Source organism: Rhinolophus sinicus, chromosome 2 (assembly GCF_057876585.1).
Source record: "Rhinolophus sinicus isolate RSI-liver-muscle chromosome 2, RSI-T2T, whole genome shotgun sequence".
Taxonomy (NCBI): Eukaryota; Metazoa; Chordata; class Mammalia; order Chiroptera; family Rhinolophidae; genus Rhinolophus; species Rhinolophus sinicus.
In genome coordinates, this window is record NC_142502.1 from 148110413 (window position 1) to 148137952 (window position 27540).

Sequence of the window (27540 nt, forward strand, 5' to 3'; positions counted from 1 at the left end):
TTTATTGTATTTAATGTTTGTTTTAATTTGTGCTTTCTTCTTGCTCCTTAAAGTAGAAATTTAGGTCTTTGACTTACTCTTTTCTTTTCTAAAAATAGTCACTTACAGCTCTAAATTTTCCTCTAAGCTCAGCTTTATCCGCATCTCATAAATTTTGTTATATTTTCTTTATTATTCAGTTAGAAATTTTCTAATTTTTCTTGTGATTTTGTCTTTGAGTTATGGGTTATTTAGAAGTGGGCATTTAAATTTTGAAATAAATCAAGATTTTTTTAGGTCTGTTTTTGTATTTGATATCTAACAATTCTACTGTGATCAGAGAGTATTATTTTGAACTTTGATATGATTTTGAGCCTTGATAATTTTTTCAGATTTGTCTTATGGCCCAGCATGCAGTCTCTCTTAGTAAATGTTAATATGCACTTGAAATTAATGAGTATTTGCAGGTTTGGGGAGTAGTATTTTATAAATGTCAATTATGTCAAGCTGTTTAAAAGTGGTGTTCAACTCTTATATTCTTACTGATTTTTTTTTTTTGTCTATTAGTTATATTAATTACTGAGAGAAGGGTGTTAAAATCTACAACTATGAATATGGATTTCTCTTTAGTTCTGTCAATGTCTGCTTTGTAAACTTTGAAAAACTGTTTTGAGTATACACACATTTAGGATTATTAGGTCTTCTTGATGAATTGGCACTTTTGTAATTATAAAATATGTTCTTTATCTCTGGTAGTATGTTTTGTCTTGAAGTCCATTTTGTCTGATTTTAATAGTAGTCCAGCTTTCTTATGCTGGTGTACTATAGAGTATCTTTTTATATTTTTTCCTTTTAATCTACCTGTGAATTTGTACTTAACATATGTTACTTTTAAATAACATGTAGGTAAATCTTACTTTTTTTTTTAACACAGTCTGACAATTTCTACCTTACTGTTGGTGTGTTTAATCTATTTACATTTAATGTAATTGAGTATATGATTGGGTTAAGTCTACCGTTTTGATATTTGTTTTATCTGTTCTTTGTTATTTGATTCCTATTTTCCCTGTATTCTTTTGGATGAATCATGTAGTTTTTGGTATTTTATTTTATCTTCTCTATTGACATTTCAGCTATATTTTTGTGTTATTTTTATAGCATTTGTTCTTTAGAAATTAAGCTATGCATTTTTAAATGATCACAATCTACCTTCAGATATGTTCATACTATTTTATGAACAATGTATGAACCTTACAACAATGATTCCATGTACCTGCCTCTTACCATTTATGCTCTTGTTTTCATATATTTTATTTCTATTCATGCTATAAACCTCATAATGTATTATTTTTTGTTTTGAAAAGTCAACAGTTTTTATGGAGATTTTATACACACACACACACATACATTACACTATTTATAAATAACACACAGGTACACAAATATGTGTTATACACATATGTATAATTTTGGAGGGACATTTCTTGTAGACAAATTCTCTGTTTTTGTCTATCTGAAAATATCTGTACATTCTCTCTATTTTTACAACACATGAAACATTAAGTTGATAGCTTTTTTCCCCCCCTTTTTAGCACTAATAAAGAAGTTGTTCCAGTTTTCTGGCCTCATTTTTATTGTTTTTCCATGTAAATTATGTATCTTTTCTCCTCTTTCTATTTTTATGAATTATCTCTTTATCTTTGAGTCTCAGCAGTTTAACTATGATGTATGTCATGTGTAGGTGTGGTTTTTTTCTCTGTATTTATCCTGCTTGGGTTCTGAGTTTCTTGGATCTATGGGTTGATTTGGGATGGAATTTGGCTGTTATTTCTAAAAGAAGAAAAGAAAGAGAGGGGGAAAGAAGGAAGGAAGGGAGCAAGGAAAAAAGAAAGAAAGGAAGGAAGGAAGGAAGGAAAGAAAGAAAGAAAGAAAGAAAGAAAGAAAGAAAGAAAGAAAGAAAGAAAGAAAGAAAGAAAGCAGGAAGGAAGAAAGACCGTATTTGCCCTGTTACCTCTCACTTTTTCTTCTGGAACTCCAATTATTATGTTGGTGCAAAAGTAATTGAGGTTTAAAAGGTTAAAAATAATTGCAAAGTCCCAATTAGGTTTGCACCAACCTAATACATTTTTTTCTAGACCATTTGGTCTTATCCCACAGTTTTCTTTTATTTTACTCTTGGTTTTTGTTTGGATGATTTCTGTTGATTTGTCTTCAAGTTCCTCAAACTTTCTCTGCCATATCTAGTTTGTTATTAAATCTTAAATAAATTATTCATTTTTGATATCATATATATTTTTTTCATTTCTATTGTCTCCATTTGTGTCTTTTCTTATAGTTTCCTTCTCTCTCCTGAAATTACTAATCTGTTGATGCATATGCTTCCCCCGCCACTAGATTCTTTAAAATATTTATCATTGTTGTTTTAAAGTCCCTTTCAGGGCCATCTCTGAGTCTGATTCTGTTGACCATTTCCTCTTTTGACCATGGGTAAGATTTTCTTGCTGCTTTGTACCCTTTCACAGATCTTGATGTATGGGATCATTATGTGTAGAATAACAGTAGAGACTAAATAAAAATAGTCGTCTCCAGAAAAGGAGATCATCTTTTTTTCCTGAGGGCATGTGTGGGGATATTGAGTCAATCTATAGTTCAGCTGAGTCTGGGCTTGATTGCAACTTAAGTTCGATTCATTTTTCTACTGGCTTAAAATAATTTGAGAGAAAATAAAAATCAAGATTCTCTGTAGCAGGGCTTGGGATCTCAGCACTGGTGAACTTCCAGAAAATTTTTTATGCTTTATAATTGGGCTACCAGCTTTTATTTATTTATTTATTTGTTTGTTTGTTTATTTACCCATCCACTGGAGAGTATTCTCTTTGCTTTCCAATTCTGCCCTTAGCTTTCTTCATCTTGAGAGTTCTCTCTCTCCCCAGATGTCCTTCCCTCATCCTTTGGAGGAAGGCTTCAGTGCACTCGGTGAGAGCCCAGAGTACCTCCAAGTGATTTCCCTCAGATCTCCTGCCCCACCCCCAGCTTCAGCCTTGTACTTGGGGAAGGCTCTGGAGACCACAGAGAAATCTGTCTTAGCCCTCTTGCCCTATCCCCAGCCCTCAGCATACTACCTCTGGGCCTATATGAGAACAGTGGGAGTGAGTTGGCTTGTAGTTACAGATGCACAGTATAGCTGGGACTCCTCAGGTCCTAGTCTGTCATGGCAACCCACTCACTGCTATTAGTTTGCCAAAAGTTTGGTGGCTTTCTCCTGACTCCTATGCATGGCAGATTGCTCTTTCTCTGCTCCTCCACCAGTGATGAAAGCATCATTTGTCTCTTCTTGCCAGGAAAGGATCACTTTTTGAAATTTAGTTCATTTTCACTTCTTTGCACCCTCAGCTCTCTGATGGTTTTTAAACAATTGTGATTTTGTAGCTTATTTGGTTTGTTTTCAATGTTAGGGTAAAAGCAACAGTTTCTTGTAATTTTCTGCATTCTAACTGAAAGCAGCGCGCAGCTCTTTTTATTAACTGTCTATGTCCCGGACCTAGACACCTATCCATGTGGCTGGGATAGGGATAGGTTTGAGTGATTCCACCTCAAAATCCCTACACACTTTCTGTGGTGAAGACTTTCTATTGGGTGAAGCTCATAATTTCTGATGTTTTCTCTCAGGAGGAGTTGTCCCCCAGAGGTTCTTCAGACCCCATTGAGTGGGTTTCTGGTGGGCCCACTCCATCAGTGTCACAGAGATACCTGTACCTCACTATTGAAGGTTTGGCAAACTCCCCCATTCCTCAGCTATACAATGCATTGCATTAAAATGACAATACCTCAGAGAGGGCCACTTCTTAAGAACACTTTCACATGGATGACGTCAAGGCCTACAGAAATGAGAGAGATCCCAGGAGAGGGAAGGAAGTAGGAAACTCTTACCTACTAACGTTTACTTGGTATCTACTTTGAATCACACTTTTTCACAGTTTATCCTTGTGGTATCCCCTTAAGGTGGATTTTCTCACTTTACACATAAGGAAGCTGAGACTCAGAGAGATTATACCACTTGCCTAAGAGGTAGAGCTGTGATTTGAATTGACAGCTGACTCACTCCAAAACCAAAACTTTTTTTATGAACAAGAGGAAGGTGCAGCCGAAGATGAGAGTGGGCAGACCATTGCTTCCTTCTTTGGTACAGGGATGCCTCTGTAGATGTTGGCCATGGGGTTTCTCCAGCGGTGAGGGCCCTAGTTTCTGAAACCAGAGCTCTTCCCATCAGGACCCCACCATAAACAAACCATGTATTTGCTGAGCGACTTTGAGCAGTTTACTGAAATTTTTTTCTGAATATCAGCATGTTTCTACAAAATCTCAGTTTCTCCAAAGCCTTTGAAAACATTCCTGTGGGAAATTAGGAGAAGCTCCTCCATGGGTCCTCTTTGCAACAGACCTCTCTCCCATTAACTGGATTTGTAGGAAGAAAAGAGAGAAAACAGCAGCCCCCATGCCCACCCTAGCCCCCACCTATCCCCGTCTGCACAATCTTTCTCTCCATGTCAGAGGCCACCTCACACTTGGCCTCTTCTCCCTGGCACAGCGGCTAACGCAGGAAAAGCCAAAGTGTAATTAGTTAATAGCAGAGCTCCTCTGTTAATGGAAAGGGCATTTCAAACTTACTTATGCAAACTGATACTGTGGGATTTGTCAGAAATCGTCAATAGGATGCAACAGAGAGGACTCATAGGTCACTTGTCAAGTCGGGACAAAGCTTATTTCATTTAAGCTTTGAGATGTGGAGAGGCTCTCTGGACCACTAGCTAGCTTGGAATTAAGAGTACAGGAGAAGAAGTTGGGGACTCCCCCTTCTGAATATTTTCCCCCTGATAATAGCCATGTGTCAGGACTGTGCTACATACCCAACGGGCATTATCTCAGATTTTCCCCTCTACAACCTGAGAAGTAGATGTCATATTGTCCTTATTTTATAGTTGAGAAATTTGAGACTTAGAGAGGTAAGTAACTTTGACTAAGGTCAAGCAAGTAGTGAGTGGTGGGCCTAGGATTTGAACCAAAGACTGCTTGAATTCTAGGTCTAGGTGGTTTACCACTTTTCATGGTGTCTCCCCACTCAGCAGTTGGGGCTCTCTAAAACCTGAGTTACTAATAGAAGATGACACCTGGATTTTCTTAAGGCTGGTAATTGAACACCATACCTCTTTCCTCCTCTCCCTGTGCTCATAGCCACAGTACATTTCCCAGACTCCTTTGTAGTTAGATTAGTTATATGACTGAATGCTAGTTAATGAAGTGTGAGCAGAAATGTAACCCACCCCCCTAACTCCCTGTAAATGTGACTCTCAATCTGACTAAAGTGGAAGTGATTCCCAAGGCATCCTGTGAGCCACCTGTCAAAGATAATGGATCCATAAGTTAGAAAGTGCCTGGATCCCTGATTGACCATTTGGAAGAGACCATTCCTACCAGGAATACCCATATCAGATGCTTATATTGTGTTAATCCACTTGCATATGAAGGTTTATCAGTTACAGCAACCAACGTTACCTTAAGCAATGTAAGTGTTATCACCAGGAAGGTGACGGAGGACCTGAGGGAGTCAGACTTAATACTCTCTATGATTAACCTGCCTAGTGTGGTAGGGGTGAGCAAGCTTGGTCTATGTTGTTGTTCAGATTCAGGTTTGGGGACAGGTTTCACCATGGATTAGCTGGGAGACCCTTTGCAATTTAATTTTTCTGAACATCACTATTTTTCTGAATGATATGAATATCATTCTATAGGAATTTAATTCATTCAGCAAATTTTACTGAGCACTGACTACATGCCAGTGATTGCTCTTGGTGCTAGGAACAGAGATGAAATCCATACTCTTACAGAATTTACATTTTGTTGTGGGGGGAGCGGGCTGACCAGTGAATAAATAAGTATGTCATATGGTGACCAGTGATATGGAGAACTAATAAAGCAGTAAGGGGGACTGAGATTACTAGCAGTAAGTGGGTAAAGGTCAAGTGGCCAGGAAGGTGTCTCTAATTAAGGATATTTGAGCAGAGACCTGAAGGTAATAAGAGCATGAGCCACGTAGGTATCTGGCAGCGTTCTTGAGGGAGAGGGACTGGAAACTGCAAAGGCCTGAGGCTAGAGCGAGTATGTTGGAGGGGCATCGGGGTGGTGGGTGTGACTGGAGAAATGAGGGCAAAGGGTTAAGTGTGACAGTGTTGGAAAATACGTCCAGCGCAGTGCCTTTCAATAAATGTTCAAGTCCTTCCTTCCTGTATGATGGCTTTGTAGTCACCCTAGGAAGTCCTCATGGCCCCAAAACAAACAAACAAATAAAAATTGAGGCAAATCAAACAGGAATTTCCTTTATTGGCTGGGCTGATGCTTGGAATTGTGCCAGGAGGTATTGTTCTTTTAGTCCAAGGCTTTGATTCCTGTTTCATGCAAATACTTCTGGCAAAGGACCATCTTCTAAGCAATTTTTAGTTATTATGCCTTAAAGGAGTTGATTGCAAGTTTGGCTAAGATTAGTGAGAGAGAAGGGTTTGAGACAGGAAATAACTAGGTTTCTGGAAAGGGGTGAAATAAAGATTGAGCTAGAAACAGGGAAGGGAGGACAAAGAGAGATCATGGAAGCTTAACCCCTGCTGAGGTCATGTTTTGAATTTCTTCTGTGTTGTAGCTTTAGTTGGGTGTCAAAGAACGTATATATGCAGACATCATTGATTCAAAAAAAGGTTTACTCATAAGTTATGAGGTTGCCTAGCATTGAAAGAATGAGTTTCCTATATCCTAGGAAGAGATGGTCCCTGCCCCTCTACCCTGTCACTAAAGACCAGCAGAGAAGAGAGCCCCCATGAAGCATAGCCAAGTGTCAAAGGTCTATGTGCCCCTAGGCTTCTGTCCCCTCCACTTGCAAAATGCCCATTGTCAGTATTCTTGGTTGCAGACAGCAGAAACTGATCTGACAGTTTCAAGAAGAAAATAGATTTATTAAATGATACTTGGTCACTCCCCCCCCCCCCCGCCCCAACTCCCAGAATCATTGGGAGTTGGGGGAGAATCAGGTTCAAGGTTAAACTTCCAGGAAAAATGCTGCAACCTCACTGTAGAATTGTTCTGAAGATGGAACCACCTTTGCAGTTGCTGAGAACTCAGTTCCTAAACCACATCACCCCTCCTGCATATACTGCTGCTCCTGGCGTTAGGCTGCTTGTGTGTCTGGAGCTGGGCTTGGTCCCCCAATGTCTGATATTTATGCTGCTACTAGGGTCAGTCAAAGAGATTCATTCCCTTGGCAGAGCCTGGTTCCTCACATTGCTCCCTTACTCATTTCCAGGACAAAATCCTATGTGGATATGTAGAATGACAGAGCTAGGTCACAGTGCTGCATCTTAGTTGCAGAAGAGGTTAGGCATTTGCGTTGTGACGACATTGAGGAGGCAGGACTGATATCATGGGAATTTCCCCCAATATAGAAAGGGTCCGTAAAAATATGACCACTGTTGCTTGCTAGCAGTTAAGGATCGTATACAGATGGTCCTCAATAAAATTGAAAATCTTACTTAGGACAAAAAGTCTAGATTACCTTTATGAGGCCCCTGCAACGAGTAAGGCACCGGAAGGTGGCCTTTGTCATGGAAGCATGGCAGAGGGGCGTGCTGGGTATGGGGTCCTCACAAGCATCAAACAGCCACAGGAAATGAAAGGAGCCCAGGCAAGTTTATGTGGGCTTGGTCTTTCTGATAGTACTCCACCCTGCAAAGAGAACAAGGCCTTCATGGGAAATGACCGGGAAAGCAAAAAATCATCTGAGTTTGGTTTGTGTGGGGATTTAATTGCTGAGTTATCCTGATGCCTGCATAAACTCACAGCTCAGAAAAGTGAAGAATTTTTTTCTGAGAAAGTTCTGGTAAACAGAAGCCCATAAGGGCTTAGAGAAACCCAGGGATGTTTTCCATTTGTTGTGAGCTGGACACCAAACAGATGTGTTCACCATTCCCTGCCCACTTAGGAGGTTCCTTCCTGTCCTGAGTTAATAAACTTCAGGTTTGAAGGAGATGATGTCTATTTCCATTTTCTGATCTGACCAGATAGTATTTTGAATAAATTGGAACCCCTGTCTCAAACTGCAACGCACAAGTCAGAACACCAAGATGACTCAGTATGAACTCCCCAACTCAGACACAGATGACTGATGTTCCCCAAAGCACTTTCCCATGAAGGGTGAGATTTTCTCAGCAAGGTGGGGTGTGGTCGGAAAGGAGAAGTTCATCTCCTGCTTTAAAACAAGCTTCCAGCCTCTGCTGGACCCTGTTGTCTCTCACCCCTTTGTTTACATTGCCAGATCTTGTCTTCTGCTGGTTGCCTGCCTGGCTTGCCATCCTTCAAAGCAGGCCAAGGGCTTCCTTCTCCATGAAGCCTTCTCCTCATGGCCTGCATATTTCCAGTCTGACTATATTGTGAGATGGGATGTAGGACAAAGGAGGTGCTTTGAAAATCCTGGAGGCCAGTTCGAGTCTGACTTTTGGACTACAGGACCCCTGCAAAGCCTGAGTCCTGAAGACATCACATTGACTAGGTTTGTCCCTCAGCCTATCTTGCTTTTAATTTCCCTGCTAACTTTCTTTTCCAGCAACATATGACCCTGTTTTCCACTTCAGTAACCTCAGTGGTAGCTCTCACCATGTTAAACAATGGTCTGGTTGGGCATGGAATAAAGCAGTCAGTTGTTTCCTTTAAATCTTAATGTTTTAGGTCCTGGAAACATTTTAAATAACTCTTTAATGAAGATACTTCTGGTGAAGCAGAGGTAAGGTCTTAAAGGCTCTAACTGCTCCGCAGAGAAAGCTGTCAGGGTTAAGTAACCACATTCAGGTTGTGTAGGTGGGCAGGATGAGCAAAACAGGCAGAAGTGAGGAGCAGAGGTTGCAGAGGGGACATCCCTAGTCTGGTGCGTGAAACTTCTTGGACCCAGAAGATTTCTAGAGCTGTGCCCTGTGCGATCTCCAGCAGTACGTACTGACCAACCACTACACCCTCAAAGGGTCAAACAAATGACTTACTTTTTCCTGGGCTTTGTTGCCTTCTAATTTGGAACCCAAATAAACAGTTCTTTCTTTTCCTCTTCTATTTAAGTGCAAAACAAAACAAACAAAAAAGCCCAAACCCCAAACTCTATTTTCCCTTTTAACCCCCACTTGAACTTTTAATTTGTACATCATTCGTGTATTCACCACACCAACACCGTGTTTCCCTGAAAATAAGACTGGGTCTTATATTAATTTTTGCTCCAAAAGACGCATTAGGGTGAATTTTCAAGGGATGTCTTGTTTTTTCATATACAACAGTCTACATTTATTCAAATACAGTCATGTCATCTTCTTCTGGAACATCGTTATAACATACTAAATGCGTCTGTCTGGCTGATGATCTTAACTAGGGCTTATTTTTGGGGTAGGTCTTATTTTCGGGGAAACACGGTATCTATAAAGTGCCTCCTGGGTTTCAGGCACTGCCCTAGACACTTGGGATGCACCCAATTATTCATTGTAGATTTACTGGCAATACAATGAATTTATGCACAAGAGGCAAGAGAACAGAGAGGGACACCACATTTGCCAGCAGGAGGCATCTCCTAAGGTGGAATCTCACAAAAACGCCAGTGTTTGGACTAGCCAATATCTTCTCGCCCCAAGTTAGGGCTGTGCATGGTGTAATGGTCTGTCATATAATAATAATATTCACCGTGTACCCAAGTCATATGGAAAGCAAGGATCTTTGGAAATGGGGCTCAAATCAACTTTTTATTTAATTGAAACCGAAAGCCCTTTGTAGGGGCCTTCCCCCCTCCAGCCTGATGGAGGTGGTCTGTTTTCCCTGACAGCAGCCTGGCAGCCACCTCAGGTAGAAATGCTCCCTGGCTCAGAATAGGCACACTGTTTGTGACCATTACACAGGCCTAAGTGGGTTTGGGAGCTGTACCTCTGCAGTTAAGTAAGAAAAATGGAGACAAGAGCAGGAGACGCTGTGGCCCAGACAATGCAGTCTTCTCTGGATGTGAGTGAGACCTAAATTGGGAAGTATTTGGCTGATGGCAAGGGCAGATAAACGTTACGGATTTGATGTAATCCCAGACCTCAGGCTTGAAACTGAGCTTGACCCTTCCCGTTAAGCACTTTTATGCAATACTACTGGACATGTAGTAACAAGAAAGGAAACAGAGGAAGGATATCGGTTCAGCCATATGTCAACTCTGGGAGAGAAGATGACAGGGAGAGCAAGGCATGAGATATGCATTGAGTCAGGAGTTGAAAAAACAAAAGAGAATCCTATGAAGTTAGAGGTAGTGTGTCCTTGAAGAGACAAAGAACCTTACTTGAAGGGCATGATCTTCCATGATAGGATATGAGAGGTGTGTGTATAGCAAAGAGGGCTGGGGATGCCATCTGGCCGTTTAGAAGTCCAACACAATAATATGACCTGAAAGTCAATTTATAATACTTACAAATTGTACTTGTTTGTCTTCAGAAGCCTACGTATTAAGGAAGGTGGAACAGGTATCACTAGGCATACCGTTCAGATGGGGAAACTGAGGCACAGGGTGTGTGCATGACTTACTCAGGGTTGTACAATTGGTGGCTGAATTTGGCATAGAGTGCAGTGTTTGCATCCTGTCCTTCTATAATGATGATGCCCTGAATGTATCAAGAACATTTATATTTATTATCTCATTGGACCAGCCCAATACCCTGTAGGAGGTGGAATGGGTGAGAAAATTGAAGACCAGAGAAAGATTGAGAAGGGACTGGAACTCCCACTTCTTGAGTACTTGCTATGTGTTTTATGCATGCTGTCTCAGAAAATCCAGTCTTTTAAAGGTAGGTATCATTTATCTCTGTCTTAAAGATGGGGAGGCTGAATCATGGGAGAGTAAGAACTGTGTCAAAGGCCACCTGACCAGTATATGGTAGACTTGAGATCCAGACCCCAAAACCTGTGTCGTTCCATCATGGCAGATGACTGACTCCCACTACCTGCCACCTGCCTATAGATGCCCTGCAGCCAGTCAGGGCAAAGTCGGCATTAGAACTCCATTTGTTTACTCCTGGACTTTCCATCAAGCTGATGACACTGCTTGGGGAATCGTAGGAGAGTGGGCTCAGAGAGGTCTGTGTTTGGATCTCGGCTCCCCTGCAAATTAGCGGAGGATCTAGGGTAATTACTTAGTGTCTCTCAAGTCCAGATGCCACGTCTGTAAAAAACAAAGATGAAAACACCCCCCTGGAAGGTTGAAGCAGCATCTGCGGTGCGGTGAGCGCTCAGCGGGTAGTGGCAGGGGTCTGGTGGGGCAGCCCTGGCACCTGTCCTGACTTGCTCCGTCCATGTTCCCCTATCTTGGGTTCTCCTCATTTCCACAGGCAGACACACAATTTTGAAATCTTCCTGTGCCCTCTCTCTCTCTTCTTTTTTCTCTTTTCTCCTCTCTTGAGTTCTTGCTATGGGTGTTGAGTAACCTCTTTTTTTCACTCATCTATGCCATAGCCAGAGTGTAAGGGTGCAGAAAGGAGCCGTGAGCTCACCTTTTCCCTGACCCCTCCTCAGCTTCTGTACCAGTCAGAGTTCCTCAGAGAAACGGAATGAGCAACTGACTTATGTGACCGTGAGCACTTGCAAGTCTGAAGCCTGCAGGGCTGGGCTGCTGGCTGGACACTCAGGCAGGAATGGTTGCTGCTGGACGCAGAACTTCTTCTTTCTCAGGGAAACCTCACTTTAACTCTTAAGGTCTTTCAACTGACTGGATGAGGCCCACTCATATTATCCTTTACTTAAAGTCAACTGATTGCAGATGTTAACCACAGCTACAAAATAACCCCACAACCACACCTAGAGTAATGTCTGGTTGAATAATTGGGTACCACTGGTACAGACTAGCCAGGTACATTGTCACTAACCAGCACAGCTTCCAATGGCTACTCTTGGACGATGGTTCTCAGTTAGTGTCTTTCTTTTTCCTTCATCTGACATGCTAGCTCCTTTGTCTTCTGCCTGCTCTTTAAATATTGGTGGTCTTCAAGGTTCCTTGTCGGTACCTGGCTGATTCTTGCTGCTCCTCCGGGACAGTCTTTTTTTCTTTTTTTCCGTGTAGCAGCTGAATCTCTTTCTACACACCAGCTATTGCCTTGTTTGTATTTCCAGAGACTATTTCTGACTGGCCACTGAAAACTTTCACCGGATAGCCCCTAAGCTTCCACTTAATTTCTATGCCAACCTGTCCACCCTGCTAGATCCTGCCTTCCTCACTCACCCAGTTGGCCCAACCAGAAATCTGGTTGCCATTCTTGACTCTGCCCTCTTCCTCTCTGTGCACATTTCATTGGTGACCATGTCCTTCCGATTTTTACCTACTAAATGTCTCATTCACCTAGTCACAAAAATATTTATTGATTATCTACACACAGCACCAAGCTAGACTCCAGAACAGAGTTTCAACCTTGACACGATTGATGTTTTGGGTCAAATAATTCTTTGTTGGTGGGGATTGTCCTGTGCATTATGTGGTATTTAGCAACATCCCTGTGCGCCAGGGCCACCCTATAACAAAATACCACAGACTTGGGGGGGCTCACACAACAGAAATTTATTTCCTCACAGTGCTGGCAGCTGGGAGTGCAACCTCAAGGTAACAACAAGGTTGGTTTCTTCTGAGGCTTCTCTCCTTGGCTTATAGACGGCCACCTTCTCCCTGTGTCCTCACGTGACCTTTTCTCTGTGCATGCACATTCCTGGTGTCTCCTTTTTGTAAGGACATTAGTTATATTGGATTCAGGCCCTTACCCAAAAGGCCTCATTTTAGCTTAATCAGCTCTTTGATGACCTTATCTCCAAATACTGTTATGTTCTGAGGTACTAGGGATTGGGACTTCAACATATAAGTTTTGAAGGAACAAATGCAGCTCACGAAACCTGGTCCCCATACACTAGACATCAGTAGCAACTCCCCCACTCCAAGATGGGACGACAGCCAAAAATGTCTCCAGATATTGCCAAATGTCCCCTGGGGCAAAATTGCCCAGGCTGAGCATCACTGTGGTATACAGCAGTAGTTTTTAACCTTGGCTGCACATTAGAATTACTTGGAGAAATTAAAAAAACAAAACAAAACATAAAAACAACCCACCCACAGAGATTCTGTTTTATTTTATTTTATTTATTTTGGGTGGTGCCCAGGCAGGGGTTTTTGTAAAAATGTGCCAGACTATTCTAATGAGCAGCCAGGGATGAGAAAATTCTAGCAGTATAAGAGTGAACAAGACAGACACTTATAACAAATTTCATGATTAAAATTTTGAAGCACAGTTCAGATTATATTTCACATACTGTTTTGTAACATTTTCTTTAGCAATGTATTTTGGATGTTTTCTTGTGTCATTACATAATCTATAGGTAAATTTTAATGAATTTGCATGTGGACATGCTGTAAATCATTTAATCAGGGCCCTGATTAAATGTATTTTAGAGGAATCAAACTCTTCTCTGTTGAAGTAATACTGCAAAGAATATTCTTGTATGCATATCTTTGTAAGCAGCTTTGATCATTTTCTTAAGGTGAAATTCGAGAGGTGGAAATCCTGGGTCAAAGTGGTGAATATTTGAGTGGTTTTTGATACCTATTACTAAACTGCTCCTCAGAAGTATATTAATTTACAGCTTTGCCAGCAGAATATGTAAAAAAGCCATAATCCTATATCCTCACCAGCCTTGGGTATTTCAATTTTTGAAATTAGATGAAACATGGTGCCTTGTTTTAACTTGAAACTTTTTGGTTATTATTGAAGCTAAACATTTTAAGCACTTCTACATTATATGTGTTTTTCCTTTTTTGAATTGCTTATCCTTATCATTTGCTAATTTTAAACAATATTTTTATTTTTATTATAGATTTACAAGAGCTAGTTGTAAGAATATTCATTCTTTATCTGTTACATGTTGCAAATATTTTTATCAAGTTATATTTGCCTTCAGTGTTTATTAATGTCATTTTTATATCTAGAAGTAACTTTCATATAGTTAAATCTACTGGTATTTCCTCTCTTCCATCCTCTCTCCCTCCCTTCCTTATTTTATTCATAGAAAAGTTTTGCATACCAACCATCAGATCAATATTCATCTACACTTTTGTTCTTTTATAATTTTTTGAACATTGATTTTTAAAATCCACTTAAAAATTTGGCATGCCATATGAGGTAAGGATTGAATTTTACATTTTATTTCAAATAGTTGCCCAGTTGTCCTAGAACCACTTCCTAAAAATCTTATCTTTTCTGTGTATTTGAAATGTCACACTTTTCCTAGACTAAATTCTTATCTGGTTGACCTGTTTTGGTGCTTTCTGTTGTGTCCTACATTGTTTTATTTACTAGATTTATAATTTGTTTCGGTATCTGAAGTTCAACTTCTCCTTCTTGATTTTTCAACACAATTTTTGAAATTTAAAACCATTTTTTTCAGATTCCTAAATTTTCCATTGTGATTATGAGTAAAAACTCCATTAACTTGGAGAGAATGTACAATTTTTCAATATTAAATCTCACCTTTCAGTCAATCTATATCTATCTATCATCTATCTATCTATCTATCTATCTATCTATCTATCTATCTATCTATCTATCATCTATCTATCTATCTATCTATCTATCTATCTATCTATCTATCTATCATCCATCTATCTATCATCTACCTGTCTACCTAAAACACTCTTCTATTTTCAAGTATTCTTTATGGATCTTTGTAGAGCATGTTGTTTCCTTTATAAAGGTCCTGCACATTTCTTGTTAAATTTATTGTAATATCTTTGTGTTTTTGTTACTAATGGAAATGAAATACTTTACCCATTATATTTACTGTGTAGTTATTGCTGCTAATTTAAGAAGCTTTGTTTTATATATATTTATTTTGTAATTGTCTAGTTTACTGGGTAACTAGTTTCAAAGGTATATTACCTTGAGTTTTCTGGGTTGGTGACTATCAGTTATACAAATAATATTAATTTGGTCTCCTTTTCGATGTTTGCATTTCTTATATCTTCTTGTCTTACTGCATTGGCTAAATTTCTTAAAAAACAAAACAAAACAAAACTGCGGTGGGAATAATGAACATACTTACCCTGCATTCGATATGTGTTGATCGTTTTACTTATACTAATATGAGATTGGCCAAAGTTTTGTTAGACTGTTTATTGTTTTGTTTTTGTCTTTGTCAGATTTTTCTATTGGCATTATACTAATTTCACAAATTAAACAAGGGAGTCTTCAAAAAAATTATATGGTCTGGAACATTTTATATAGCAATAGAGTAGTTGATTTCTTGGAAGTTTAAAAGAATTTGCCCATAAAGCCATCTGGGTTTAATCCCTTGGCAGACTTTTCCAATTTCTTCCATGGCTTTGTTTGTTCAACTTTTCTACTTTTTTTGGATACAATTTTGGTAATCTGCATTTTTAAAGAAAATTATCTGTTTTGCAGAAATTTTATTTTTATTTGGTGTAGTGTGGCACATGAGATTCTTGTGTAAGTAAAAGTGTTTCATGTCAGTGGATTATATGTTTTTTCACTCCTAATTTTGAATACTTATGTATTATTCTCTTAATTTTATTTATAAGCTCAGCTCTTTTTCTTTTGTTAATACATTAATTTCTGTTTTATTTTTGTTAATCATTTCTTCTTTACTTTTTCTAAATCATTTGATTTAAAATTTTAGTTTCTTTTTATCCTTTAAAAATTCATGAAAACATTTAAGGCTATAATATATTTGCCCTCTGACTATAGATTTGAGAGTATCTCATATGCTCATGTATATAATTTTCTACGTAGTTCTGAACTGCACTGTTTTTCTTTCTTTAACCAAAATTATTTATTAGTGAATTTTAAAAATTTCAAGGAGCTGAGAGTATTTTTGGAGGGTTTTATCACTTTTGTTAATAATTTCTGGATATGTTCTATGGTGAATTGAGAATTCAGTTTAAACAATTTCCACTTTTTCAAATTAATTGTAATTTTCTTCATTAGAAGGGTCTTCCATTTTGTGGATATCCTGAGTTCAGCACATGTGTCCACACGTCTATTACTCCATTAGCCAATGAACCCTGGATGACCTTGGTCATTTCTGTATTTTTAGTGCTGAAAGTAGTGCCTGGTAAATACCAGGCATCAATAAATGTTGGTTGAAATGATCTTGAATGACAGGTGGGAGCATGACATGCACTCAGTTGGCTAAGGGGGCTGATACTATAGGTTCCATTTTTAGATGTACCAGTTGACTTTACTAATTCGCAGCAAAAGGCCAGGTACAAGGGGGTGTTTTTAAAGAAAGGTGAAGTATGGGCTCCATATTGGTAGCAAATCAGTGTCATTTATTGACAGGATTAGAGTTAATTCAAACTTTTTTGTGGTGCTACCACATAGGAATGTACCTTGTCCCAAAGTTATGAGAAGCAGTCTAGATAGTGGAAAACAGCTGGTTCTGCAGCTGCTTCTAGCCAGAGGTCAGACCATGATTTGCTCGAGCAAGTCACATAGGCTCTCAGGGCCTCAGCTTCCATGTCTGTCAAGAGAGAATGCTGGACAGGGTTACATCTAGTGATTAAAAAAAGGATCTTTGGTAAGGGGCAAGAAAAAAATAACTCACAACAGCAAACAAAATTTTGTTAAGGGAGACAAAGAAGAAGCATTTTTATATTTTAGGATTAATTTTTAAAATTACTAAAATTGAACACAGACGTTTTTGTGTTTGTTTGTTGCATATATATATATTTGATCTTTTGCAGAGAGGGCCTAATTAGGTTTTACAAGTGTCTGTGATCCAGAAAAGCTTAAGAAACACCTTCTTAGAGGGATTCCAAATCTGAGGATCAAAAATCCTAATGAATATGGGGGTTTTATTTTATTTTTATCCCAAATCTCTTCATCATATCATCCCCTCAGCTGTCATTCAATAAAATATTTATAGAGAAGCTCCCAAGTTAAAGGTATTCTGCTCTTCCAATGAGGGGAAACAAAAAAGGGTATGATCCTGTCCCTGACTTTTAGAACTTAAGTTGTGATTGGGGAGAGAGGAACCCTGAATGTGGGAAGTTAGCAAATATGACTTCTGGTACCAGGAGGATACACTGGCCACTGGCTGAAGCCTCCCCTTTTACCTTGAACACTTACAAGTGATGAGGAAACAAATTTAACAAGTGCATAATCAGGCTTAAGTCAAGAGAGGAAATTTTCAGCGTCATAAGTGGAGTGGTTTCCATAAAATAATTTAACACATGGGCTACGCTGGAAATTGGAGGCCTTAGCTGTTAGGCTTGTGGGGGCTGGGAATGGAACTAATAAATGGGCTAAGGCTGGGACCCCATTACCCTGAAAGCTGGGGGCTAGAATCGTATAGCCTATATAAAGCTAAGGCCTGGAAGCATACTCTCTCCATTAAATGCAGAAAAACCCTGCTTTCCTGCCTGGGTGGCTAAGGTCCTGAGAAGTACCACCCAGGATTTGGGGACCATGCTGTTTTACTCAGGGCCAGGGCCAGTACGTAGATAACTTTGAGCTGAGAAGCCTGTATATCAAGTTCTCCTTAAGACTGCCCTGGGTTTTCTGGATATTTATAGGAAGAAATTTTCATAGAAGATAATTTCACAAACCAAAATTACAATGCACCCAGAAAGTCCAACACTGTGATAGACAAATAACAAACCTAGCAAATGGATGAACCAACATCCAAGGAAAAGAGATATTAGAGCAATAAAAAAAGCTTTAAAATTAATTTAAATGTTTGCAAGAATTAGGGAGGGCATAGAGACAATGAAATATGAACAGAAGGCAATAAAATAAGAACAGGTATTTATTTAAAAAAATTAGAAACTTCAGAAATGAAGAAATAGTTACTGGAATAAAAAATTGAGTCTATGGCTATATTAGTTATGATTTTAGTTCAGGTTCTCATTAGGTTATAGTGAAAATATCAGGCGGATCAGCAGGCATCTGAAGGTTTGTCTGGGGGTAGAGGACCTGATTCCAAGATGATTCCCTATTAGGGAAGGTGGCAGATGACCTCAGTTCCTCCCCATGCGGCTTCTCCAAAGTGCACCTTGATGGGTCCTCATGACATGCAACTTGTTTCCCCTACTGTGTTTCCCCGAAAATAAGACCTAGCCGGACAATCAGCTTTAATGCATCTTTTGGAGCCAAAGTAAATATAAAACCTGATATATTATATTATATCATATCATATATCATACCATATCATATCATATCATATCATATCATATCATATCATATCATATCATATAGATCATATCATATCATATCATATCATATCATATCATATCATCATATCATATCTCATATCATATCATATCATATCATATCATATCATATCATATCATATCATATCATATCATACCTGGTCTTATATTAAATAAGAACGGGTCTTATATTCATTTTTGCTCCAAAAGATGTGTTACAGCTGATTGTCCAGCTAGGTCTTATTTTCGGGAAAACATGGCAGAGCAAGTGATCACAGAGCTAGGAGGAAGGAAACCACAATACTTTTTGTGACCAAGTCTGTAACTCCACCACATTCTGTTCATTAGAGGAGACTCGTTAAGACTAGCCCTAATTCAAGGGGAGAGGAATTAAATGCCCCCTCTTAGAGGAAGGACTATCTAAGAATTTGCAGGTATATTTTAAGCCACACCATGGACCAAATAGCATATTGTACACAACAAAAAATGAAGTAGGCAACTGGAAGGCTGATCTGAGAAAGTATCCTAAAATGAGGCAGAAAAAGATAATGGGATGGTAAACATGAAAAGGAACTTAAGAAATCTGAAGAAGAGATCAAAATGCCCCAACATATATTTAATTGGCGTCCCAAGAGGAAAAATAGAGGAAAAGATGCAGAAGCAATAATATTTGAGGGTGTAATTTCCCAAGACGAAAGACAGTATTTCTCAGACTGAAAAATCTCATTAGGGCTGATCAGTAAACGTTAACCAACTCTACAAAGCAGTTACATTGGCAAAAGAGTAGTGGAAAAAGTACTTCAAAGAAATGAAGAAATTGCATGGGATGGAATCATCAGAAAACTCTTCATAGGTGTTGCTGCAAGTCTGGGATATTCTGCCAGGATTTGTGCTGTGGAGGGAACTGGGGGCTCAGAGGTCAGAAAGAGACCAGCTATGTTGGGCAGCCCGTGCACCTTCCACTGACCTTCCACTGATCCCTGGGACAACTTCCCTCCCAATTCTGCTACTGTAAAAAAACTGATAAAGATGAGTGAGACAGCCCTAGAACTTGGAGGCCCAGCGTATAATGGCAAGGCCTGAAGACACTGTGCTTTTCCCTGAGGGAGCGGGATAAGGTTGCTTGCTGCCTCAGACTCCTCTCTCCCACTTTTTGGCCCCAAATGTCAACATGCTGCAACCAAATGAAGACATTTTTCTTCTGCACCAAGGCCTCTACTTGCCACATTCCCGTTTATTTTCACCCCCAAAAGCCGTAATTAGTAGTCAGACTTGGTTTTCCCTGTAGACTCAGAGACAGAAGCAAGTGTTAATTTGAACATTTGCAACTAACAAATGCCTTCCCATTGGCCCACATGTAATCTTGAAGTTTTGAGAGATGCTTAGTCCCCTGAGGAGGGCATGGGACAGGGATGGGGGTGGAGGGGTAGGGATGGCAGGTGGGAAGTTGCAGGGAGGCCTGAGCTAGAGCAGTGCAGCCCTGGCTGCATTGCCTATGTCACCAGGCTGAGACTTGGATAAGTGGCAGCTTAAAAAAAAGTGATGGTCTTGATGGGAAGTGGCAGGAGACAGATATCTACACCCAAACTTGGAAGAGGTAAATATCACTCCTTCTGCACCAGAGTTAAAGATTTGGCTGGGAAAATCAGTCACTTGAGGAGAGAAAACAATACCAGGCGAAAAAAAATCCCTCTGGCCAGGCAGTGTGATCTGACCCCATGAGAAATTTTTCTTGGGTCAAACCTTTGCCCTTTGCAGCGTGGTGTCCCGCCTCAGGCTGAGTCTGCCTGGATGTATGTGTCTATGTTGATGTCACTATTGTCTGAAGTTCAATAAAGCAGGGCCTAAGGGAACATGTTTGAGGGGAGAAAAGAAAAAATATTGGCAAGGAGACATCAGAGTCATAAAATCACAACAATTTGATTGCCACACAAACTTTCACAGTCGGTTCACATCCATGCACCGTTCTTCCTCCTGTTGCTGTTGTTTTCCTGGTCAGCATCCCGCCCTCCCCCCTCTCCCTGCAGACTGTTTAAAATTGGATAAAGAGAGGACCTCATCCGCTGTCCCTCCCCTCAAGGAAAAAAAGAAGTTTCCAATATCACCAACCAGGATGGTGATTTATTCATTTTGGTTTCATTTCTAATCTCTGGGAACATTGAGGAAAAGAGGGCACTGCCTTTGTCTTCCCTGCCTCTTTGTCTCATTGTCACTCATTCTGTCTCCCTCAATCACTAGGTCTCATTCTAGATCTCTCCCCTTGTCTCTCATTCTTTTTGTGTATTTGGGTCTTTCTCTTCAGCTCGTTTCTCTGCATAACCAAATTGTGCCCAGTAGATCAGTGTGCCATTCAGTACCCTGGGCCAGCCACAATCTAATACCCCACATAGCCGTCACCTACCAGGTTGTATTTTCAACCTTGTTTCAGTACCCCTGGGCAGTGTGCACACTGAGTAACTTTGATTCTTTCAGCTCTTTGGATGATCTTTTTATTTTAGTGACTCTGGGCAGACCACAGACTGAGCTCAGGCTGCAGACCGAGACTTGACCTCTTTTTATGTAGTTATCTAGAAAGGGGCAACTGTGGGATAGCCAAGTTTTCAGGCCAGTAGTTTTGGGATGGTTGCATGTGAGTGAGTGAGAGTGTGTGTGTGTGTGTGTGTGTGTGTATGTATATGTGCACATGTACACATGGCATTGCAAAGGGACTTGTTTATTTACTTTTGGGATGCTATTTGATTCCTATGAAGTAATTTGGAAGCTTTTTGTTTTCCTTTTTATGAGAGAAGGAAGTTGGCGATAATTCTAACTACAGAGGAAAAAACCTTCCTAGAGTGGGGGCGATGCCTGAGTTCCATGTCACGATGCAGGTAGAGGGCCAAGGGAATCAGGGCTGAGAAGGGGACAGTGACTCTGTGTTAGGGCTAGAAATAGCATGATGGCAAGGAGGCTACTGGACACAAGCTCAGGGATGATTCAGATGTAAATCAGGCTTTTCTATGACTCAAGGACTCTGAATGAATCTGAACACTAGGGCAAAGCGTGACGTGGGGCTTGAGTGAAATCCGTGGCTTTCGTAGATACTGTTGTCATTGAGGATGAAGGTCAAGTTTTTCATTAAGTTTGTACAGCACACCAGAATTTTAGGGAAAGAGTTATTATTTATAAATTGTTGGTTTTTTTCTGGTAAACAGGTTGCCATGCTTGGGCTCCTAGGCATTCCAGAGATTTGTGGGAAACCTGGGGCGAGAAGGAGGAGGCCAGCTCCCTAGTGGTCAGGAACAGTTTCTCTACTGCTCTGAATATTGGAAAGCCCTGGAGTTTTGCATTTAAACCTGGCCTTGGAAAACAGGCTTACTGGCTGCTGAGCAGAGAAGATTTTTGCCAGCTTCTCGCCTCTTATACATATGATAGTAACTCAGAACCTTGGCGTTTAACCCCGCGGATATTAGCATGATCACCACTTTATTGCCAGTGCTAATCCTCAGCAAAATTGCAAAGCCTGGGGACTCTTGCTTCAGTGCCTTCAGCTTTTGTACTCTCCTCCTTCCTTCTTTGCACGGCCCCTTTCTTCCTTCTTCCCTCTCAGCTTGATGTCCTGCACTCCTTTCCCCCACCTGCTAAAAATTCCATAGAGAACACAGATCTCAGTCACACCTAGTTATCTGTTTGCATCTCTCATTGTCTTATGAAAGGCTTCATCCTTCGTGGAAGGATAGAAGGTAAGTTCCATGGGAACAGATATTTTTGTGAATTTTGTTGACTGTGGTATCCCCAGGATTGAGCACAGTGCCCGGCATATGGTAGATGGTCAATACATGTTATTGAATGAATGAATCAACTAAATGAATTCAAATTTTGGTCAGCACGTAGGGACAGCTTTTCCTTGTGTGTGGGGGGTGATGATGGGATAGAGAGGCATCGAGATTGCCCTTTCTGACTCTGGGTTCCCACCTCCTCGGCTCCTTGCATAAGGCCAATCCCTTAAATAACTTTTTAAAGATGGAGCTTTCTTTCGTCAGGCTCTCTGGGATCCTAAAATTCCCTGCTTCGGTTCCTGGCAAACTTTCTATACTTTCAGGACAAAGATGGTTCCCTTTCTTTTTCTCCCAGGCTCCCAGCTTTATTACCGTGACCTCTTCCAGCGTAGTGGTCAGTGCCTAACATTCATTCGCCCCTGGGGAATAGCTAAGCTGCATATGCAATGCCCACCTCTGTCCTCACGGCGTCGGAATGGAACAGCATCTTTCCTTTCGCAAACCTCCAGTGCCTGCAATCTCCTTTGCACGACTGCTTAAGAGTAAAATTGAGCTGCTTCTGGGTATGGGGTTCAGGCCTGGTGACTTGGCTTTAGAGTCATGCCTGCAAAGGACAATTGCCGGGAGCTGTCCCTCTCTGAGGACTGTCCCTTGTTAAGGTGCGAGGTGGAAAGTTGACAATGGAATGAAAATATTTCGGGCTGTTTGGAGAGCTATTTTTAATACGTGCAAGGGATGTGGTATTCCTTGTTTAGACCATCTTCAATTTGCCAGGGAGCTCTGTGAATGGAAAATGTGAGCCAAAGGCCTGAGGTGGAAAGAGAATATAAACGCAGGGGCCCTTGAGATTTAGAAATTTACCCGCTGTTCCAAGCTGCTGGGGGTTTCAGTTCTGTGTATGTTAGGGATGGCTCTTCTTTTATTTCTAGGTATTCTGTCTTCTACCTTTCAGCTGGCGTGTAAATACCCATCAGCACCCTGGTCCGCAGGACCATCCCAGCCAGCTGTACCATCCACAGTGTATTGTATACATAATGCAGCACCATTAACTATACTGCTGTCACATGGCAGAAAGAGTGCTTGGGAAGTGCTGGGAGAAAGGCAGGAAGTGGCTGACCGGCTGGCTCTCTTTTATATAATCATGAACTCAAACCCGCATTTCTCTGAAAGCAAGAAAAATCACCCAACCACCTTTTGATTACACTTTTACACAAATTAATGTCATTTTCCTTTCCAACAGTATTGACTACAGGATTCAATTTGGTCCGGCAGGCACTGGGTAACGGGAAGCCTGCTAAGAGCAGCGGTGTTAACAGCATCCCTCTTGAGAGACAATTCTCTGAGGAGGGTGAGAGGAAAGAGGGAAAAGAAGATGAAGAAGAAGAAGAAGAAAAGGAGGAAAAAAACAACAACTCACACACACATACACATCCCCGTGCGCTCCTGCTGCTGCTGCCACAGCGGCTGCTTGGATGTGTCTAAGATGGCACCTTGGTGCCCTGCCACATTCGGTCTCCTTGGTACCGAAGCGGCGCTCAGCTTCTTGTCACTGAGTGGATGATGATTATCTGCACCAGGGTCTCAAGGGTGCTCAAGCTTTGCTGGCGATTGGAGCTGAGATGCTTCAGCTGAAGGATTTTAAAAGCTGTACAAGGCCAAAGAACCATTACCAGTCACTTGCTGTGTGAAGCCTGTTGAAGACGGGGTGGGTGTGGAAAGGAGGGGCGCTGGGGGGCAGGAGAAGGGAGGACACATGATATCTTTATCCCCTCCCCTGTTTTCTCTCCCCCCACCTCCTCCCACCTCTCCACCTCCCCACGCCTTTTTAGCCACTGTACCCTTGCTGAGGCATGACAAGGTTATGTCAGTGTGGTCTGAGAATCTATTGATCATGGCCATCATCAAAGATCTTTGCAGGAGTTTAGGGATTTGGTGTTTTGCATAACACCCCACTCATCTCAGTTAACTCCTCCTGTCCCGGCCTGGGCTCCCATCACCTCCCAGCTGAGCTGTTGGCAAAACTTGCTAATTTCTGTGACAGCTCCTTTACGAACTATACTCATAAGGCTGTCAAAACCATTGTAATTACTATTATAACAGAGCTCAGGTGCATGGCCCAGGCAGCGAAGAAGTGGAGGGATTAGACCAGACATAGCAAAGGAAAAAGAGCCACATATAGATGCTAACCGCCAACATATGTACACACACATATGCACACACACACACACGCGCACACACACATGCTCTTGCCTTGTCTTCCCCTCGGAGGACCACAGAAGGAAGGTCCGATAAGCAAAAAACAACGTGTCAATCTCCTACCCAGGTGATTTTTTTTTTCTAATCAGTTGAAAATAAAAGAAATGACAGAAAGCACTGAGTCATACACTCACATTGTGTAACATTTTCAATAAATATCTATTGAGCACGGACTGGTGAGCCAGCCTACACTAGGTGCTGGGACTAAGCTGTGTATAAAATAGACAAAAGTCCCTGCTCTCATGTTGCTGACATTCTGGATGCGCTGACCCAAAACTTCCTGTTCTCAAGGTCTGAGCTACTGAGCCCTCCATGTAACCAAAGGATGACGGCATCGGTGTTTCCCCCAGTGTGATTTGCACAGACACGCATATATGGGCACACACTCCCACATAATCATGATAGGATTAAATAACGCAGGGCTAAGAAAATACCTGGGACACTTCTCTTTGGGGCCTGCAAAAATAGGAAAAACTGAAATGTCCCAAACTCCTGAGCCTTGGAGAAAAGTGATAGTAGTTTTTCAGCCTGAAGGTCTACTGTGTCATGAGAGGCCTTTGCATTAGCCAGACTCTGTCCATTTGGGGCAATCTCCAGGGCTTGTCATGCATGGAAAAGTCCTCAAAGACCTAAACATAGACCTGAAACAATAAACTACATAGAAGAAAATAGGTACTAAACTTATGGAATTTGGGTTCAAAGAGCATTTTATGAATTTGACTCCAAAGGCAAGAGAAGTGAAAGCTAAAATAAATGAATGGGACTATATCAAACTAAAAAGCTTCTGCATAGCAAAAGAAACCATCGACAAAATAGAGAGACAACCAACTGAATGGGAGAAGATTTTTGCAAACAACACCTCCGATAAGGGGCTAATATCCAAAATATATAAGGAACTCATACAACTCCACAACAAAAAGCAAACAATCCAATTGAAAAATGGGCAGAGGACCTGAAGAGACATTTCTCCAAAGAAGACATACAAATGGCAAATAGACATATGAAAAAATGCTCAACATCACTAATCATCAGAGAAATGCAAATAAAAACCACAATGCGTTATCACCTCACTCCAGTTAGAATGGCTATCATCAACAAGACAAATAGTAACAAGTGTTGGAAAGGCTGTGGAGAAAAGGGAACTCTCATACACTGTTGGTGGGAATGCAGATTGGTGTAGCCACTATGGAAGGCAGTGTGGAGGTTCCTAAAAAAATTAAGAATAGAATTACCATGTGACCCAGCAATCCCTTTCCTGGGTATCTACCCAAAAAATCTGAAAACATTTATCCATAAAGACATATGTGCTCCAATGTTCATTGCTGCTTTATCTACAGTGGCCAAGATATGGAAACAACCAAAGTGTCCTTCAATAGATGAATGGATAAAGAAAATGTGGTATATATACACAATGAAATACTATTCGGCGGTAAGAAAAGATGAAATAGGACCGTTTGTGACAACATGGATGGATCTTGAGAGTATAATACTAAGCGAAATAAGTCAGACAGAAAAAGTTGAGAACCATATGATTTCACTGATATGTGGTATATAAAACTGAAAACAAGAAAAGAACAAGACAAACAAATGAAAAAACAAAACTCATAGACACAGACAATAATTTAGTGGTTACCAGAGGGTCAGCAGGGAGAGGGGTGGTAGATGAAGGTAAAGGAGATCAAATATATGGTGATGGAAAGAGAACTGACTCTGGGTGGTGAACACACAATGTGATATATAGATGATGTATTACAGAATTGTACACCTGAAATCTATGTAACTTCACTAACAATGGTCACCCCAATAAACTTTAATTAAAAAGGATACATTAAAAAAAGAAAAAAGAAAAGTCCGAGTACTTCTTACAGTGAGAGGTGATATTTCCCTGGAACGTACCTGGATGGATAGTACCTGCAAGTACCTGATCACAGGTTTCCAGGGGTGGAGGGGCGAGGGTGGGATAGAATGCAATGATGGGTATGGGTGGAGTGGTCCTGGGCAAGAGGCTGAACCAGGATGCAGAGGAAGAGCAGACAGCTTGCGGGCTTGCCCTGTGCTGCACACAGGTGCTGGGAGCCATTCTGACATGCAGGAATTCTTCAGACCACAATCCAGTGGCCGGAGTGTGTCTCGGAGCACCCCATCCTGGGTAAGGCAGAGTGCACAGCTGCCCAGGGACCAGGGCACTCTCAGCCTGGCCGGAGGAGACATGCTGACTTCTCGCCACATCTGGTAACAGAGGAGCCTCTGCTTGTTCTGCTCTTCCTTAGCACTGGGTGTCACTGCAGGGAATGTGGCTCCCTTTAGAGACCCTCTTGGGCCTGGAATTAATCACCTGCGGAGAGGTGAGGGGTGGAGGCTGGGAGGGAGAGAGAGTCTAGGGGAGGGGAGAGAGGGACCATCCTGGCTCCATGATCCCCAACCCACCTCAGAATCTGGCTCTTCATCCTTTCCTGTCCGAAAGGCCTCATTTGCGGAGACTAGGAGATGCCTCATCTCAGCTGAGCCCAGACATTTTATGCATTCGTGTGCTTGCTGCCTTGGAATACATTGGGGGCTCTAGGTTGGAATGCCAGGCACTTACGTTTATAGTGGGACCAGAGTCCTTTCCGAACAGCTTTGAGGAGGGGTTTTGTTTGTGTTGTTTTCCTGGAGGCAGGGGAATGCTGAGTCTGAGCTCTACATTGGGAATGGCTAGCACTTGGCAACCTCACAGCTGACCCAGAGCCCCAACCCCAGAATTCCTGTCTGAATGGGAGCCATGGCCAGTCAGTGCAGCACAGCACAACCGTGCGTTTCCAGCCTGCAGCCTTCAGAGTGGGGGGGCTGAATTTGGGTTGTTCTCCTCAAAAGGCACCTTGTTTTGGTTAAGCATGCACTGCCCTCCACCCCATGCTTTTGAATCACATAATGACTTTATTCATAAAGTCACCCCTTCAAGGCAGTAGATCAGGGAATGAAGAGTCTAGGTCCACAGTGAAATTATTACCAGCCAAGCCCGAATCACGGGCTCAAACAAGAGAGGTTGACATCTTTCTCCAAAACAATTTATTTTAAGTAATGAGGACACAAACTGTGTGTGTGTGTGTGTGTGTGTGTGTGTGCGCGCGCGCGAGCGCGTAGGTATGCTCGTGTGCTTCATGCATGTGCCATATCACAGCATAACTCTGGGTGAACACAACAAGCAACTTGAACTTGGTCTTTGTGATTCCCTTGTGTATTTTGATCATAAACAGAAACATGAAA

At 41.2% G+C, this 27540-nt stretch overlaps 1 long non-coding RNA gene across 1 annotated transcript; it reads left to right on the forward strand.

The window, feature by feature from the left end:
- Positions 1-8067: 8067 nt before the first annotated feature.
- On the forward strand, positions 8068-26107 carry LOC141571548 (uncharacterized). Its single transcript, XR_012496369.2, has 3 exons — positions 8068-8569; positions 10731-10868; positions 23279-26107. It is a non-coding gene; the product is annotated as an uncharacterized LOC141571548 (long non-coding RNA).
- The last annotated feature ends 1433 nt before the right edge of the window (positions 26108-27540 follow it).